The sequence below is a fragment of the Tupaia chinensis genome, unplaced genomic scaffold (genome assembly GCF_000334495.1).
Source record: "Tupaia chinensis unplaced genomic scaffold, TupChi_1.0 Scaffold149658_1, whole genome shotgun sequence".
NCBI lineage: Eukaryota > Metazoa > Chordata > Mammalia > Scandentia > Tupaiidae > Tupaia > Tupaia belangeri.
Genome location: NW_006209503.1, coordinates 39321 through 57791, shown reverse-complemented (window position 1 = coordinate 57791; position 18471 = coordinate 39321).

Here is an 18471-nt window from a genome sequence, read left to right as displayed (position 1 = left end):
CTTTCTTTCTTTCTTTCTTTCTTTCTTTCTTTCTTTCTTTCTTTCTTTCTTTTTTTTTGGTTTATTTCTTCTATGAACAAAAGAGACACAGAGAGATAGCACCCCCAACAGAGTCTTGACCCCGCAGTGCACCCCAGCCTCAGCCCCAGGTCATGAGTCGCACGTGCCTACTGTACCGAGGGGGATCTCCAGATGCGAGCGCAGAACTTTCCGTGTGGGTCAGCCTCGCGAAGTGTTTCAGCTTACCAGTGTTTCACCTTCTGACTCTTAAAAATGTGGCTTCTAGAATACTGAAGATGATATAGCTGGGGCCGGCAGGTGATGTGGTGATTAAGGTGCTAGACTCCCACATGGGTGATGGAGTTTTTCCAGACCTGGTGGCTGGCTTTCTCACTTTCCCTTTCTCTCTCTGGTCAAATTAAATAATAATAATAATAAATGGAATTAAATAAATAATTCTTAAAATAAATAAAGTGATATGAGTGACTTCCATTTGTGACCAGTTTCTTCCTTTCCTTCCTTCCTTCTAACCCCCCCCCAGGATGTATGCATAGAGAGAGAGAGACAGAGAGAGAGAGACAGAGAGAGACACAGAGAGAGAGAGAACCACTGGGGGATGGCCAAACTGCAGTCCCTTCTCTCCCATCCTCCTCTCGGGATTCTGGGCACACCTGTCTCCAGCATGCTGGGGGAATCCCACGACCGGCCTCCTCCCCTCTCAGCCTCATTTCCTCCTGTGTGTAAGAGAATGAGTAGGATTTGAGCATATCGCCCCACAGGGGACGGGGTTCCTGTTTTGCCCACCGCTCTGTCTCTAGAGCTAGAACCTTGCCTGGCCGGGAGTGGGTGCTGCCGACTGAATGAAGGAACGAATGAAGTAGACGGTGAGATGGGGAATTTGCGTTTCTTTCCAGGGAAGTGTGAGACCCATCGAGCACCATGACTTGTAGGCCCTTAGAGATCAGAGGACACCTCTGACTTCAGAGCCAAGACTCCGAGGCCAGAGCCACCTGCCCGAGGTCACTTGGAGTGCTGATGGCCGAACCAGGGTCATCTTCAGGTCCTTCACTCCCAGGATCAGAGAACCCCCAGACAATAAAACTCGTACAAATCAGTATCTTCTCTTGGGAGCACCTAGAAACACGGCCTGACAGGGTGGTCCTCCTTCCTTCTCCCCTTTCTAGAACACACAGTGACCTTCCCGCTGCCTGTCTTGCTCCCAGGGGCAGAAGGCCTGAGGAAAACGCCCCACAGGAATCCGCCAGCATGGGCTGGTGTTTTCCAAGGTCCCAGGGGTCAGAAGGCCCTTGCTCCAGCTCAGATCCCCCGGCAGGCCTGGCTGTCCCTCAGCCTCCAGGCCCCAGAGCCTCTTCCACCCTGGCTTGGAGACACTGGACTCCAGCCCCGAGGCAGTGAGGAGCCGGCAGACTGGAGTCAGCCGCAACAGCCTCTAAATCATTCATGCTGGGGTGGGAGAGGCCTGCAGGCGGGAGGGCGGCCGAGGGGATTTTCAAGATTATATTGAAAGAATTACAATGGCGAGGGAAAGGAGCCGCGTTCCCACAGTGCCCGGTCACTCCTGCGGGGGGCTGCGGGAGCCCGGCTGGCCTGCCTCTTTCTCTCTGGGCAGCAGCACACACAGTTTTTAATAATTAAGTAACTTTAATTGTCCTGGGAAAGCCGAGCTCGCCTTGGGGCACGCTGCACAAACTCATAATTAATGTTACCAAGAGAGATTAGCAAAGGAGAACTGAGAAATGATTCACTTTTTAAAAAGCGCCTCACTGTTAAGCCTTATTATCCTAAGTTTAGAACCTCATTTATCTGCTTGGAGGAGGAAAAAAAAAAAAGACTGAAGACCCAGAAATGAATGCATGTGAAATTAAAACTCCATGCCTCTGTGCTGTGGCTTAAAGACAGCAGACGGGAAAATGTGGCCATGTATCGGTTCCCTTCTGGTGACCGAGGAAAAACATAAGACGGAGGAATGTAATTAATAAGTCATATGAATACGGTAATAGCAACTCGAGCCTTCTAGGGCCTTCCTGGTTGCTTCAGAATGATTTCCTTTTAACATTTCGGAGGGAATGGCTTTTTCACTCTGATCGTTTATGGAAGATACCACGTTCTGTGTAATTTTTCAGCGATTATTGAGATACCAGTAGAGTGCGAGGCGTGTTGGTGTTTAGGAAACAGTTGATGAATTCGTGAGCACATTAGTGAAGGCAAGAAAAACCTTGAAAAAGAAAGAAGGTCTTTGCACAAATATTCGTGCAAAGAATGGGAAGAGCAAGTCCCTCCACTGGGGTTGGGGAGAGGTTTGTGATGGTGACTGGCCGGACAGATAATTGGGGGACTGAAACCTGGCATCGGGGGTGCAGCTGGGGGGGAGGAGCAGCCGGAGAAGCCTGGACGATTAGGGGCAGGCATGAGTAAGGGCACAGGAGGAAGGGAAGGAGCTCGCCCGATGTGACCCTCCTGCACAATTAGCGCTGTGACCGATTGTTCCCTAGGAGGGTGTTTCTTTACAGAGCCCTAGTGCCCGGAGAACTGCCTGCTTTTTGTCCACTTAGGCAGGGAATATTTGCATCCTGAACTATGCGTGGCCCAGTCTTTCCAAGAATCCTGGGTTTTTCTTCTGTTTAGTCACCTCACGTCCACCTGCTCTGCTCCGGGCACCATTTTTCAAGGACAGACGGAAACAACTTAGGACAGGCAGGAGACTGGCTCTAAACCTAGGCAATGTGATTCCCTTCTCGCTGAGCCTCAGTGTGCTCATCCATGAGCCGGGAATAATCGTACACGGCCGTGAACGCCTAGGGAAGTTATAAAAGGGATGGGAGGCGTTCCTGAAGCGCTTCTGATTTCCCCCACACTCAGTGCTACCTAGCGGTGCCGAGCTTACCAGCACCCCTGCGTCTGGCTCAGATGGCCTTGCCCTTGTCCTGGAGTGGAAGCTGGAAGCAGTCAGTCCGTTGTGACTCTGGAGGGCACCCAGGCCTGTTCGGAGACCTTTGCTGTTCCTAGGGAATCGCCATCGAGAGGCCGTGGGGTGGTGGCTGACCCAACGCCTGATCCTGCGCAGGGTCTGCGTGTGTGGCTAGATGTCTCCCAAAGAACGGCGCTTTTACGGCACCCAGGATAAAGCCGTTCTCATCCTGGTGCTGTCTGGGACCTCGGGCAAGAGGAGAAATGGGCACCCGGGGCCCTGCCCAGAGCTTTTCCTACCTTGAGGCTCCTGAGGATGCCGAGAGGAATCTGAGTGCCGAGGCAGCAGGTGCCGGTCAAGCGCTCAGACCTGCCGGCAGAGCGAAAGGCTGCAGGGCCCCAGGCTGGCGGGACCTAGCGGCAATGAGTCCAGCGCACTCCTGGAAGCCGGACTAGCTCAGGACAGCGGCCGAGAAGGCACACTGAGAATGCCTGGGATTACTGAGAATAACCACAGCCCTCAACCCGTTCCAAACAGGAGCCGCTCGGGCCGGTGTGCACGTGCTTCTCCTCTTCAAAGCGGCAGTGCTGCGGCCCGCAGGTGGCGTGGTGGTGGTGAAGGGCGCTGGTCTCCAGGTGGCTGACCACGCAGGAGTCCTGGACCTGGCGACTTGCTTTCTCACTTTCCGTCTCTCTTGCTCGCTCTCAGTGTCCCTCTCTGGTCAAATTAAATTAAATTAAGTAACAACAACAAAAACATGGCAGCATTCTAACTTGGACTATTTCCATATTTTGCTTTCTTGCTCTTAAAACCAGATCACAGGGACCATCAGGTGGTGTGGTGGTTAAGCTGCTGGACTCTCCCACATCCCTGACTATGATTCAAGTCCCAGATCTGGTGGCTTGCTTTCTCACTTTCTCTCTCTGGTCAAATTAAAATAAATGAATGAATAAATAAAATTAAGTAAATAATTATGTAAAAAAAAAGTATCACAGAGATGGCTCCATATCAGAACGCAGAGTGGTAACCCTGCATTAAAAAAGCTAATGGAAAAAAAAAAACCTAATGGCGGGGCCAGCAGTTGGCATAATGGCTCTGTCGCTGGACTCCCATGTAGCTGACCACGGTTCAAGTCCCAGACCTGGTGGCTGAAACTCATGCTGTGTACATGTGCCTAGGATCCCGAGAGGAGAATGGAGGAGAAGGGATTGCGGTGTGGCCATTTCCCCCTGGGGGGCGATTTCTTGCTTTCTGTCTTTCTGGTGAAAGCACACGCCCTATAGTGATGTGGGAGTCTAGACTCTCAAAAAAAAAAAAAAAAAAAAGAAAGAAAGAAAAAAGAAAAAGAAAAAAGAAAAAGAAAGCTAATGGCCAGTTGGCTTTTTTTTCCTTTTATCGAGTCATCGTGTTCTGAAGTACTTGCCTCCTGACGGACATTGGGTGCTTCCCACCACTCCACCATCCGCCCGTTTCCTGGGCAGTTGAGCCTTCACATGAGCTGCTCATGTAATTTGGTGCAACGGGAATTGCTGGGGACAGACACTGAGATGAAAGTCCTCACGCCAGGTTGTGCTCATTGGCTGTCTGACATTGGGTAAGGGCCACTGTTTCACCATCTGTCAGATAAAAACGCTGGGCTCTATCTGGTATTTAGTGTCCCTCCCAGGATGTCTGCCCCCAGAGCCCTGGCTCAGCAGAGCAGCCGCCGAGGGTCAGCCCAGCTGTGGCTGTGGGTGGGGTTGGCGGGGCTTGGTGACTGGGTAAGCCTCTCCCAGGGCTGATCTCTCTGATGCAATATTGAGCTTAGGCAGGCTCGGCCTTGCTCGCCCCTGAATCCGTGTGATTCAGGGCCTGTAGCATGGCTTCCCCACCAGCAGATGAGCTGCAAGACACCTCTCTTGGCAATGGGTTTAACAAGGGCTCCCGGAATGCCTGATTACTCATCTATTTTGCAATGGCAGCAAACTCCCAGAGAGAAGAGGAGGCAGCTAGCGTGGCTTCCTTCCTGAATGAGTGACTTAAGCATTATGAGTGACTAATCAGTCCAGCGAGGAGCAAAACTGGGTGGTCGAGCTGGGGTTAGGGGAGGCAGATGGTGCAGGGTGTGTGTGAACCTCTTGCATCCTCTGCTCGAATGCCTTTGGGTCTGGCTGCTGTCTTTTTAGGGGTCAGAACAAGGGCCAGATGTTCTGCCCAGACACCAGCCTCGGCGTCTCCCAGGGCCTGTCTACCTGACAGTCAGCTGACTGCAAACTTCCCCTACAGTTTTGGCCTCCGTGTGCAGAGGGTGGGCTTATGTTGACATACAAGAATGAAAACCCAAGGTGAGCAGGACTCAGTGGGTTTCGTGTGCTATACTCTGGTGTGTACCTAGGAGGGACTGTTAAAATGATCTGTAAGTACAAGAAGGCATACAGGTAGGTGGTGGGAAGCTTTCTTTTTGCTGCACATTTGGAACAAGAACTACAGATCAAGGACTTCTTCAAAGGATTTCCCAGCACTTCCCTGGCAGCTTTCTTTGCCTCTCTTAGCTCAGACAGCTCATTGCAGATTCTAGGATTAATGGGGGCAGAAGGGAATATGCCTCCCCTAAAGCAAGTCTCCGGTTTAGTGGTGCATTTTCCCCCCTCCTTTTTCTTTTTTCAAAGTCCCCCTGTCAGGCCTTCCCTGGCCCAGCCCTCTGCTTTCCAGCACAGTGATTAGATGATGAGGCAAGAGTTCTTTGCAGTAGCCGGAGGGCATGTCTCTGCAGCCTGAATTGCACCTGGGTCTCATGCCCCCTGGCCTTCCCTGGCCCCTGGCCCCAAAGTCCTAGCACCAGCTCCTTCCGTCTGGGCACTGGATCCTGCCAGGAGACCCTGTCCCTTTCGCCCAGGCCCAGGGTGAACCTCCCCGCTCAGTCCTCTTGCTCCTCCGGAACAGGGGTGTTTTCCTACCGGCTCCACCTGTTGGGGTTCATTTTGGAACTGTTCTGACTGACATGCAAGAGGTGCCATCTCAGCCTGTGCCATTTGGGGCTCAGGCCAGAGGAACTCTCTGGGCATCCTGTGTGCGTCAGGCCACCTGTCTCCAGCCGCATGAGCTGGGCCCTGTCTCTGGGATCTGCGCTGAGATGCTTCCTGGCTTTTCCACGCTCAGGAGTTCTCTCGATTTCCTGTTCTTCCCACCCTACCTCCTCTCCAGGACTTTATGGGCTAACAAGCCCTCTCAAGGTTGGAAACGATCATTTTCTTTCTTTTTAAGAGAGATTGTTGCTGTAGGGTGCATGCACTTGCTGGAGAGACAGAGAGAGACAATGAGAAAACGAGAAATCACCCCTCAGAGCGGATGGCCACGCTGTGATCCATTCTCCTCTGTCCTCCTCTTGGGCTTTTGGGCATGCATGCACACACGCCTGGCATGAGTTTTAAGCACTGGGTCCAGGACTTGAACTACGGTTGAGTATGTGGGAGTCAGCGATGGAACCGTTATGCCATCTGCTGGTTCCGACCGTCACCATTTTCTAAAGAAATTGTTCTTTTTTTCTTTATTCTTTATGATAGAGTGCGTGTGCACACGTGTGTGTGTGTGGGAGAGAGAGAGAAAGAGAGAGAGAGAGAGGTATATCTACCCTCCATGGTGGCTGATCATGCAGGGATCCCCTCCTCCAGCCATCCAGTCTGTCAGATCTTGGGCACTTGCACACACACTTGGTATGTTTCAGGCTGACTGGGCTGGTGACTCAAACTGTGGTCACCATGTAGGATTCGACTTGTCTTGAGCAGTGCTTTCTCTCCGCATCATGAAGCCGGCCCAGAAATCACCCTTTAATCCAGGGCTCTGCCCAACATAGACACTTGATTGTTGAGTGGATGGATGGGTGGGTGGGCATTATCCTAGGACAGCCCACTTTGCCTTAAGAACCTTAAAATGAACTTGTTCTGCATTGGCCTGGGCCGGCCTCTCAATCCGCAGTCATTCCTAGGTCCTAGCTGCACCTTCTTTGGAAGGTTGGCGGGGAGCTCGGCACAGCACCGGGTCCTGTTGTGTACGGGTCCGCGTGCTTCCCAGTCTAGGGGGTGGAGCTAGAGTTGCCCTAAGTAGAAACCATCTCATAAGAGAAAACCTCTAATGACTCAGAACAACTTATGCTTGGTGGACTTTGTCTAGGAATCTCTCCAGAAATTCACTTCGTAGGCCTAGAGCCAGCCAAGGAGGACCTCGGCAAGAAGGAGATAGAGATACTGGGAAACAGGGCTGCCCAAATAGGAGGTGAAAGTGATCTTCTCTCCTGGGAGTTCAAAGCTCTTTAACATCTGGGTAAGCCTAAGACCCAGGGCAGCCCAAAGAGCGTCCCTACTTTTCTTTAGCCCAGTGTCGCTGGGCTCTGGCCTTGGGCTTCTGGTCCTTTCCCCACTTACTGCAACCCAGCTCTTGACCTGCGCAACATGAGCCCTGCTCCTCAGTGTAGAGACAAAGCTTTTCGTAGTTACGGAAGCACACGATTTTTCCTGAGACTAGAGACAAAAGCTAACACCTTGCCCACTTTAAGAGCAGCAATCTATTTGACTAAGGAATCTTTTTCTTTTCTGTTCTCCATCCCGTTTGTTTCCTTTGGGTGCTTTTCACATCAACTCACTGAAATCATGGGGCGTGGGTAGTATTTTTTTCCTTTAGAAATCCTTTTTCAGGCAACTATGTCAAGAATGTTTTCGTATTTCTGGCTGGATGGGAAGGAGGGTAAAATAAAAAAGGTTTAATCCGTCAAGATGGGTATTTCTTTGAAAACGGACATGCAAATGTTGGGCTTGTCAAACCCTAAAATGTGTTCTTTATTCTTAAAATTATGGCGTCCTGCTCGCTGGGCCTGGGAGACCTGACAGGCCAAAGGAGCCGTGGAAGCAGAGGAGGTAGGGTGTGGGGAAGGGCAGTGAGGCACTTGGCAGATAATGGGGACAAGGAGGACAACGACTGCCCTCAGCATGAGGTCACACAGCCTCGGGTTGGAGCAGCTGTGAGCAGCTGGAAATGAGGCTAGAGGGAAAAGCCAGATGCCCAACCACAGACATCTTCAAAGGCTCTGCAGGTGAGGTGCCAGCTGATGACAGCCGGCACTTGGGCTGCTGGCTGAAGCTCTTCTTTGCCAATCCGAGTACACCAAGAGCCTTAGAAAGTGTCCTGCATGGGTTATCCTCCTGAGGCGTCTGCCGAGGGATCTCTAGGTCTCCTACAAACTGTGGAGTGAAGCGGGAGGAGCGGACAGAGCAAGTGCTTCAGGAGGGCTACTGAAAACGCGAAGTACCTCACTGTGTCTTGCTGTGGGGGCCTCCTGAGCCAGACCACTGTTCCTAGGTGGTGAGTTCACAGCTCGGTGGGGGAGAGAGACAGAAAACATGCATGCTAACCACGGCTGGGCTAAACGCAGACAGACGTGCAGTACCCCCCACCTGGGTGTGGTTAACACATTCACACCAGGGGAGAACGCGACTTTAACATATTTTACTGCAGGGCTAGCTCTGTGGCACGGTGGTGATACGCTGGTCAAGAGAAGTTGGATCCCACAGGAGGCTGTGGTTTGAATCCCTCACCCACAACCCAACGGGCTTGAGGACGGAGATCCCATGTGATCAGACCCCGTGGGAGGCATTCCCCTCTCTTTGTCTTTTCTCTGCCCACACACGCTGTCATGAATAAAGAAGAAAAAAAGAGAATGTTTTAGAGGGCAGCAGGTGGCATGGTGGTTAAGGTGCTGGACTCCCACATGGCCAACCACAGTTCATGTCCCAGACCCAGTAGCTTGAAAAATCATGTGGGGCACACGTGTTTGTGCCCAAAACCCCGAGAGGAGAATGGAAGAGCAGGGATCGTGACGTGGCCATCCCCTGAGGGGGTGATTTCTCAATTTACTTGTCTGCATCTCTTTGTCTCTCCAGATTGTGTGTGAGCCCTATGGTAAAGACCTATTTAAAAATAAAAGAATATATATATATTTTAAAGTATGTTGCTGTGGGCCAGCCAGGTGGCATGGTGGTTAAGGCTACTGGATTAGCCTTGCTCTGCAGACGGGGATACAGGCTCAGAACAGCTGAGAGACCCTTGCTCTACACCTCACCACTGGCCAGTTTATGAGCTGGGTTAGCACTCAGTCTATCTGCAACGTTCAGGCTCTTTCCACGGTGCCCATGCCCACCTGGGGGCTTTTTTTGAGCTGAGATGCCTTTGACAGAGCAGGGTCCTATGACCAGGAGGATGTGGCATCCCAGGGACAGCTTTAGGAACAAGCAAGTTCTCCTGGTCCAGCCCCACAAACAGTACAGATCATCAGCCTCTCTTAACCGTGGAACAATGAGCTCTTCTGTTCAAAGACAGATGGAGCAGTATCTGTGGTGGGCAGAGTAATGGTACCCCGAGATGTCCACATCCCAACCCCTATGTGTTATGTCATGAGCAAAGGAGCTGGTCTGGGCATACGGTGTAGGTGGAAACAGCTTGCTCATCAGGTCACTTTGAGATGGGAAGATTATCCTGGGTGACCCAGGTGGCCCAATGCAATGGCAGGGAGGCAGGAGGGGTGCAGCAGAGAGACACGACATGGGGAAGACGTGGGTAGCCACTGCTGGCTGTGAGGATAGAGGAAGGGCCACGAACCAAGAAATGCAGGTGGCCCGTGGATGCCGGAAAGGGCAAAAAGACACACTCTCTCCTAGAGTCTCCAGGGAGGAAGCGTTGCCTGGCTAGCATCTTGATTGGCTCCACCGAGCCCCACTCTGGACTTCTGCTCCCGAGTGCGGGATAAGGTGGAGCGTTGTTCTTGGCCACCAAGCTGTGGTGCTGTGTTACAGCGGCAACTGCACACCCACCGGACTTCAGTAAGCAGCAGGCCTCAGGCCGACCTCGCCTGGACCCTGGGCTTCCCACAACATGTCAGAGCACTCTGGAAAACTCCAGAATCCTTCCAACTTTAGCTTGTAGACTCAGAGCAGCTCGGGGGAGGTACCCCGGCCCCAGCTTACCCGGGGCACTCACCACACACCTCACCCTCTGCCCTGGGCTTTCTGCCCCTGTGGTTTGACACTACCAGACACATCCTAGAACTTCAGAGTTATCACCCAGAGAGGTGTCTTTGGTCGACAGAGGCCAAGAAGCCAGGGACAAATGCTTCCCTCTTTGGGCTACCAGGTGAGCCGTTCTCACACGTGTTCCATAAAAGTGCTTTAGGCGTTCTCAAGGCAACGAGCGCACGTGCTTCCTGTGGAAGCTGCCTGGGGAACGCATCCTTGGACGGGTTCTCGTCCCTTCCCAGGCTCACCCTTAAACCACCTCTGCCCTGCTCTTGGGAGCATCACCCGGATCGACGCCTGTGTGCGACCCTCTGTCTCCAGCCCTGCCTTTGGGAGGAGACAGCGGAGACAAAGTGCCTGAACATCACAGCTGCTCGCCTGACATTTTTGTGCAAGTGCATCCCCCCGCCCTGTCTCAGAGCCATGGGCACTAGTGAGGGGTCTTTAGTGGCCGTGATTCCCTGGGCCTTGCAGAGAGCTGCGAAGGGATCGAGAGCTCAAAGGGTGCTTGCTGATGTGGTGTGGGATGGTCAGATAAGGTCTGGAGGGGTACTTTGAGGTTCTGGGGGGCACCAGGGTCCTGGTTGTTTCCATCAGTTTCCCTGACTCTGGTGAGCTCCGTTTGCAGCAAGCTCCATGTGCATATCATTCAGAACAGATGTTTTTCTGATGAACTTAATTGCCTCATTAGCAACCAGGCTACAAAATGGGTGATTTGAGAGCTGCTGGGAAGCTGGGAGCCCCTGGCCCACAACTGGGCAGCTGTTCCAGGGGCTGGCTAAGCATGCCTTTGCTGTGGGTGCCGGCCTCGCCCCCGCCCCCAGGCTGGCCTCTGGGATGCTGGGGCTTTCTCACCAGCCATGCCCAGAACAGATGGAAACAGATCTCTCGGTCATCCCCAGCTGATGTGGATTTCACAGCAGGCGGAAGAAAGTGAGGGGAGTGGAGTGCTCAGCCCCTTCCCACGGCCACTTGGGAGGCCACACTGCTTGTCCAGCTGTCCACCCTCCCTCTCTGTGAAAGGGGTGGGATGCGAGACTGGGGGATCCATTGCAGTGTGGGGCAGGAGGTGTGGGTGGGGGAGAGGAAAGCAAAATGCCCCATTCTTTACAGTCTTACATCCGAGCTCCAAGGCGCCCAGGCTGGGAGGTGGCTAGACTAGGGACAAGTTCCAGAGTCTCACCTCCCTCCCCTGCGTCCTGCCCTCCTGCAACGCCAGTGTCCTTTCTGCACACGCTCACCATCCCGACCCCTCTAAGCCTGGCTCAGATGCCCCACTTCCTCCAGGAAGCTGTCCCCCCTCTTCTAATTTTAGCAGTGACCCAGCCCTCTTTCCTCTGAAGTTTCCGAGGTTCCATCCGCAGTGCTCAAATGCACAGACTGCCTTGTGCCTGAGGTCATCACTGCTTCTGTATCTGCTCATTTATCTCCGTGCACTGGGTCCTCCTCAGAGCAGGGGCTGGCTCTTCTGGGCGTCATCGTCCCCATGGCATGGATCACACTGACCTGGTATCTCCCCCGCAGGTGAGTTTCTAAGAAGTCACGTTGATTAGGAGCCAGCTCTTAAATTCAGCCAGGATTCTTTACTTACTGTTTTTCATTAAAATTATTAGTAGTAGTGTAATTATTTAGAGAACATGCCAGAGAGAGAGAGAGAGACAAAGAGAGAGTGAGAGGGAAAAAGAAGCGCCCCCAATGGAGTGTGATCATGCCATAGTCCCTTCTCCATTTCTCCCCTCTGTCAGGATTTGGGGCACGCATGCACTCGTGTCTGGCATGTTTTTCAATCTGCTGGGTCTGGGACTCAAACCACAAGGCTGGCCGTAGGGGAGCCAGCTTCCTTAGCTACCAGGCCACGAAGCTGGTCCAACAGCCAGAATGCTTTAAAACACAGCACCTATCCAAGATGTTGGTGAGAATGACAAGTTTTTCCTGAATTATAAATGTATTATTATGCTAAAGCATTGATTTGCACTTTTCCTCTGGGTAAAGTGTAATTCCCTTCTACAGTTAGTAAAGCGTTTGTCCTTTTGGTCTTCCAAGAGTGAAGGGACACCTTTGGTGTGACAGCCGGTACAATTTACAGAGCGTCTGGCACCCTGCCGGGAGCCCGTATGCGTGTGCCACCCTGCAACTACACTGCGTAGACCGGTCTCACATTCCCAGATAGCGGCGAGCACTGCTGGCAGGCCTTCCTGGGCAGTCCCGGCTTACGCGAGCCTCTATGCTGAGGGGCAGTCGGCAGGCCAAGGGGAAGCCTTCAGTGCATGACATCATTCACTCCTTCCTCCCCTCCAACTTCACTGATCTGTTACCCACTGGCTGTGCCGGTCCGGGCAGAGGGCGATGACAGAGCTGGCTGAGATCAGTTACCTAGAACTTGGTGAAGTGACTAGCTTTTCCGAAGTAAAAAGCCTCAGTTTTCCATGGAAGTGGGTCACTGAGGTCGCCAGCGTGAGCCAGCTTCCTCCCTCTGTCTTTTCAGTTCAGAGGTCGGCTTCCCAGACTTCACTGAACTCTTCATGGTGCTGGGCCTGGGTTAGGGCCTAAGGGCTACAGAGAAGCCCCTCACCTTCGGTGAAGGCCCAGGTCGGGGAGCCCACGGTCAGTGGAGAGCCGGCTTGCATTGCGTACCAAGCCCATGTGACCAGCCCTCTAAGGGGTCCCCAGACAAGTGTCCCTGGGGAGGGACATAGATTCCCCATGAACCACCAGTCCGAGTTGGCAAAGTGTCATAACAGCTCCCCTCTCTCCGGCGGGCTGCTACGACCTTCCAGGTCCTCACTTCCAGCTCCGCGAGCTGTGAGTGGCCTTGGCAGTTGGTATTAGTCAGGACGGGTCGGGCCCCCCACTTCCGTCCTCCCAGTATTCCGTGCGCCTGCTTCCGTGGCAGGATCAGAAGACAGAAAGCATTTCTCATGACCTTGGTGAACGCCGGCACTGGAGAAAGCTTCAGTGAGGCTTTAGGGCAGTTTCCTTCATTTGGAGAAACTGAGGCCTAAAGATGGGAAGCAGCCCGCGTTGGGGCCCCATGAAGCGAAGCATTTCCCCGGCCTCTCACACAGCCCTCAGGTTTGCATGGTGGCTCTTAAGGTATCCGAAGATGAACGCAGAGAGAGGGGGTGCCCCGCTGCCTCCAACACGTTCACAGAGATGATCTGTCAAGGGAAGGAGAAAGAAGCCAGCAGCGAACAAGCCGTCTATTCTTGTCTGCGCCATTTTCCCATGTCAGGAGCAGGCCGCGCTGAAAAATTTAGGTTTCTCCTTTCATGTTTTCTTTCACTGCACTCTGGACAAAATGCCTTTCTTCTCCCCTTTTCTTTGGCGGGATCCTGACCAAGGCTGTAGAAAAAGAATCTTTTAAGAACATATATATCTATCTATCGATACACATTCAGCCGCTGACAGTGACACGGAACTGTAGTGCCTCTTAATTACCCAGGAAGTGACAGGGTCAAGAGGTGTCTGAAAGCTGCCTTGTGGTTCTGGGCATTGATTTCTCACCATTGTCGCTGCCTCGCAGGCTGGAGTGTGGATGGGGGGGCACAGTTGCCTGGGTTTTGTCCACTCTTTGGGTTTCTTCCTTTCTTCCTCTTTGTTTTTTGAAAAGAAACTCCTGGTATTTTGGGTCTTGGTTAGAAATTCATAAAAATAGGACCTGTTTCAGGCTGGCTACCCGTCATAATTGCTGCTTGGCAAGGGGGAAGAGGCCCGGTTCTTGCAGACACACTCGCGGATGCCCCCTTCTCTCTGGCTACTTCCCCATTTTCTTTTTATTATCTTCAGATTTGCCAGAGGAAAATGAGCATTACAAAAAGATTTTTTGAAGTGCCCAGGAGGAATCACTGGTTGGATGTAAAATGCATAGATAGTTGTGCCCTTTGTTACTCGTATGGAGTTCTGGGCAGATCCTGACTTTCTTTTCATCTTCTTCTCTCTCTCTCTCCCTCTCTTTTTTTTTTTTTTTTTTTTGTCATTTATTTATTTACTTCATGAGCTAGAAAGAGAAGCAAAGACAGAAACCTCCTGGCAGAATCTTGCCATGCTGCAACCCTCCCAGACCCTAGGTGGTGGACACACGGCAATGGGCAGGTCGGCCCAGGATTCAGACTCTCACAAGCTCTGGGACCTCGCGGCAGCACCTTGCACCTGCAGCACTGTGGCTGGGCCAGAGAGTGCGATTTTCTTCTTAAAAGAAAAAGAACTGAGGAGCTGAGGTTTTGAACCATGGTCATCAAGACGTTACAATACAAAAACGGAACTGAAGGTGTTTCTGGAAACTTTGGGATCAGAGTTATAGATATTTGTGAGAAGTGTGGTTGAGATTATTTGGGGATAGAGAAGCCAGTCAAGATGTCAGACATTAGTAACTTTGGGACCAGCAGATGGCCTAGTGGCTTTGTTGCCGGACTCCCACGTGTTGACTGTGGTTGAGCCTGGGACCCAGGGACTTTAAACTCACACTGGGTGTGTGTGTGCATGCCCAAGAGTCCAAGAGGAGAAGTGGAGGAAAGGGGATTGTGGTGTGGCCATTCTCCCTGGAGGGTGATTTCTCGCTTTGTGTCTCTCTGTCTCTCTGGCGAGTGTACATGCCCTAGAGCAAAAATCTCTCTTAAAAAAGAAAAAAAAAAAGAAGAAAGAAAAGACATTAGTAGCTTACCTGAGTATTTTATTTTTCATTAGCAGCTATAAGAAGTGGTTGCCTTGCCAGCACAGAGAAATAGCTCCTCTTTGCTTTGGTAATAGGGGAGTTCCTCATACTGTTACCAAGTTCTAGTGAATATTAGAAATTCTACTGAGAAGGAAGATCAGAGCCATGGCAGGAAGGTCTCATACTGTTACCAAGTTCTAGTGAATATTAGAAGTTCTACTGAGAAGGAAGGTCAGAGCCATGGCAGAAAGGTCTCCTTCATTTTCCAAATCAGAGAGTGCTTACTCTGCAGACGCAGCTCTGGAACCTTCTAAGGCCCCCGGGAAGGAGTCAGGAACGGAGCATCTTTCTCTTCGTTGCACAAATGAGACTCTGGAAAGTTAAGGCTCCACATCTAATGGTTTTAAACACAGAAATAATTTATAAAGCAGAACTCTTATCTCTCCCCAGAGAAGTCTTAGGTTTTCTCCCCAAATCTCCCTGCTTTTCATCAAGGTTTGAAACTTACTAGAACAGATAGGCCAGGCCTTTGGCTTTCCGTTTTAAGATGTAAAAGAGAGAGCAAGGAGTTGATAGTGAAGACCCACAGTTCAGTCTTATCCTGACGGTGGGGAAGCCACTTTCCCTCTCTAGACCTTCATTTCCTCGTCTGGAAAATAAGTAGTTGCGCTGGTTGACCTTCCACCCAGCTGAGCCTCAAAAAGCAGAAACAGGAAATACATTGACATTTATATTTGAATGCTGTTGAAAACGCCTCAGACTTCAGGTTGGGGACACATTGAAATATATTTGGCCCTTTACTCTCTGTAAACATGAATTGCACAGGACTTGGGACCCAGCCCGAATGAAATACTTCCTAGTGCCTGTCTCCCCCATCAGACATAGATTGCAAATGGATGGACAAGAAGTCGAAGCTGTTGAAAAAGCACTGGACAAGTTAACATATGAAAAGGATGCAGACTCGCAGGTCTGAGGGTGTCTTACAGGCCTAGGAAGTGTGGCCTGCTGTTCTCTACCCACCCGCTGCACACTGTACGTATGTTCCATGCATACACGCGTGTAGGCATCCTTCCATTCACCCACCCATCCACCCCTCAACTCGATGACCTCCCCGTCTGCCTATGTGCCATGTGGGAGGGAGGCAGGGAAGGGGGTCACGATAACTTTCCGAAGTGCCCTAGTGCACAGGGGACTGCAGAGAGCAGTTGCCGCGGAAGGGTTCATGGAGAAGCCGCCTTTGAGCTGAGCTCTGAAGGGTGGGTACTGTGGGAAGATGAGGGAATGTGGGGGGCACAGCGTGAGCAAAGTGCAGAGATAGGAAAACCCAGTAGGGAACATGGAGTGATTCCCAACAAGGCCAAATAAGCAAGGAGACTGAAGAAACACTAACTTTGAGAATCAAAGCACCCACGGAGAGTAGCCGGCCATATTTCGGAAGGTCTTAGAAACAGCCACTTTTCCCTCAGACTGGAGTTCCGGGGGCGAGAGGGGTGCACCGCGGCCTGGACAATGGCGGGTGCAGGTAGTCAGGAGAATGTGCCTGCGTGTGGGAAAGCAAAAGGAGACCCTGTACATTATACGAGTTTTACAAGTGGCTCACATTCAGGCTCTCAGAGTTCTACAAGGCACTCTTTATAAAACTGAAAAAAGTCAGTGAGACTCTATGTTCATAAGAGACTAATTAAGGGGTGGGAGGAAGGAGGGTGTGAAAGGAATTTTACTGTTTTTGTGTGAGACAACAGCTTTCCACCACCTCCCTGCACCTGGCCCTCATATGCCTTTTCTTTTTTAAAACAAAAATTAGCTAGAAGGCATGTGCATGCACGTGCTGGAGGGACAGAGGGACAGAGAGAGAGAGATGGAAAGTGAGAAAACACCCCCCAGGGAAGGTGGCTGTGCCTCTTCTCCATTCTCATCTTAGGATTTTGGGCATGCATGCACATGTGCCTGGCATGACTTTCAGGCCACTGGGTCTGCGATTCGAATCGCAAAGTCAGCCACGTGGGATCCTTTTGCCTGAATCACTACCACTGGCTGGCCCCGTATGCTAGTTTTCTTTCCTGTTTTGAGAGATTTTTGCAATAGGGCCCATGTGCTTGCTGGAGAGACAGCAAGAAATCACCTCCCAAGGGGTATGGCCATGCTGCAGTTCCTTCTCTTCCATTCTCTTCTTGGGACTTTGGGCATACATGCACATGCATATGGCATGAGTTTCAAGTCACTGGGTCCAGGACTCAAACTGCAGTGGACCATGTGGGAGTCTGGCACCTTAACCACTATGACACCTGCTGACTCCCCATATGCTATTTTTCTTTTTTTGGAGAGGTTTTTGCTATAGGGCGCAGAAAGACAGACAGAGAGACAGAAAGCGAGAAATCACCCCCCAGGGGGTTTGGCCACGCCACTATCCCTTCTCCTCCATTCTCCTCTCAGGATCTTGGGCACACACACGTGCCCAGCGTGAGTTTAAGCCACCAGGTCCAGAACTCGAACCGCGGTCGACTACATGGGAATCCAGCGCCATAGCCATTACGCTAACTGCTGGTTCCTCCATATGCTATTTTTCTAACATGGCAGAGATGGAGTGAGTGGGTGGATTCTGTTGCTGTGCCCTGGCCAGATGGCTTTCCACTCTGGGAGCACATGTGGACTGAGGACTGGGAGAGGACAGAGATCTGGGCTGGATTCCTGTTAGCTGCAGGGCTTGGAACAGTTGCACAATCTCTTTAAAATGGCAACATTAAAATGTTTATAGTAAAGATTAATTACAGTGAAATAGGAGAAGAGAAAACTAACCCTAAACTCTGAACGCCTCAAACATGCTCATACTTTAATCATTAGAATATTGTAGTTTTCTCATTTTATCCCTATAAATAGGCCACTGAGAATTCTTTCCCCTATTTTGCAAATAATCGAGACATAGAGAATTTGAGCTAATCAAACCAAACATGGCTGGATAGCCTTTAAGAAGTTATTAAACAATTCTTGCCCTTGAGTTACTTGTAGAATTCTTGGAAATAGTGACTTTTTTAAAGTTTATCTTATTCATGATAGTGTGTGTGTGAGAGACACCCTGATAATTCTGGTCATACCATGGGCTCCTTCCCCTAGCTCTCCATTTCCTCAGGATCTTAGACATGCATGCCTGCATGTCTCAGGTCAGCCTGGCCGAGGATCTGAACGCCAGGTGGGCCATGCGGCTTCCAGCACTTCAGTTCAGTTTTCTACCAACTGTTCACCAAGGCCAGGCCAAGAGACAGGGATCCTTGATTGCTGTGAGTCATTAAATAATTAGCATGCATCTCTATAAGGATGTTTAAAAAGAAGAGGAATGGAAGGTTGTGGGCGCGGGGAAGGGAGAGTTAGAGGAAAGTGTGAGGGAGCAGAGAGAACTGGGGTGCAGAGCAACCTTGCAAGTTCTGAAATGGATTTCTGGACAATGCGGGAGGTTTAAGGAATGGAGGAAAGACAAGCTGAGCTGTGGGGAAGACTGGCCAGGCTGACCTCACTGCCCTCCAGCTGCCCAGCCCATACTCTGTCCTGTGGCCGGGGACCTAGTAACCGCACTGGGTGGCAAGGCAAATAATGCTTTGTTAGTTTTGCTTAAAGAAAATAAGAGAAACACAGTTTACTCCGCAAGGCTCATGTGCTGAGCTGGCTGTTTTGTAGCCCCCAGGACAGTCTGTGACCCCCTGCTCCTAAAGCTCCCTGACTGTGCATGAGAAGAGAATCCAGGCTTTTTAAGTTGAGATGCCTTTTTCTTCTAAGGGTATCATTTATATACAGTGAAATGACAGGCTTTTTTTTTTTTTTTTTTTTCAGGGGGGGGGCGGTTTTTTGCTATGGGGCAT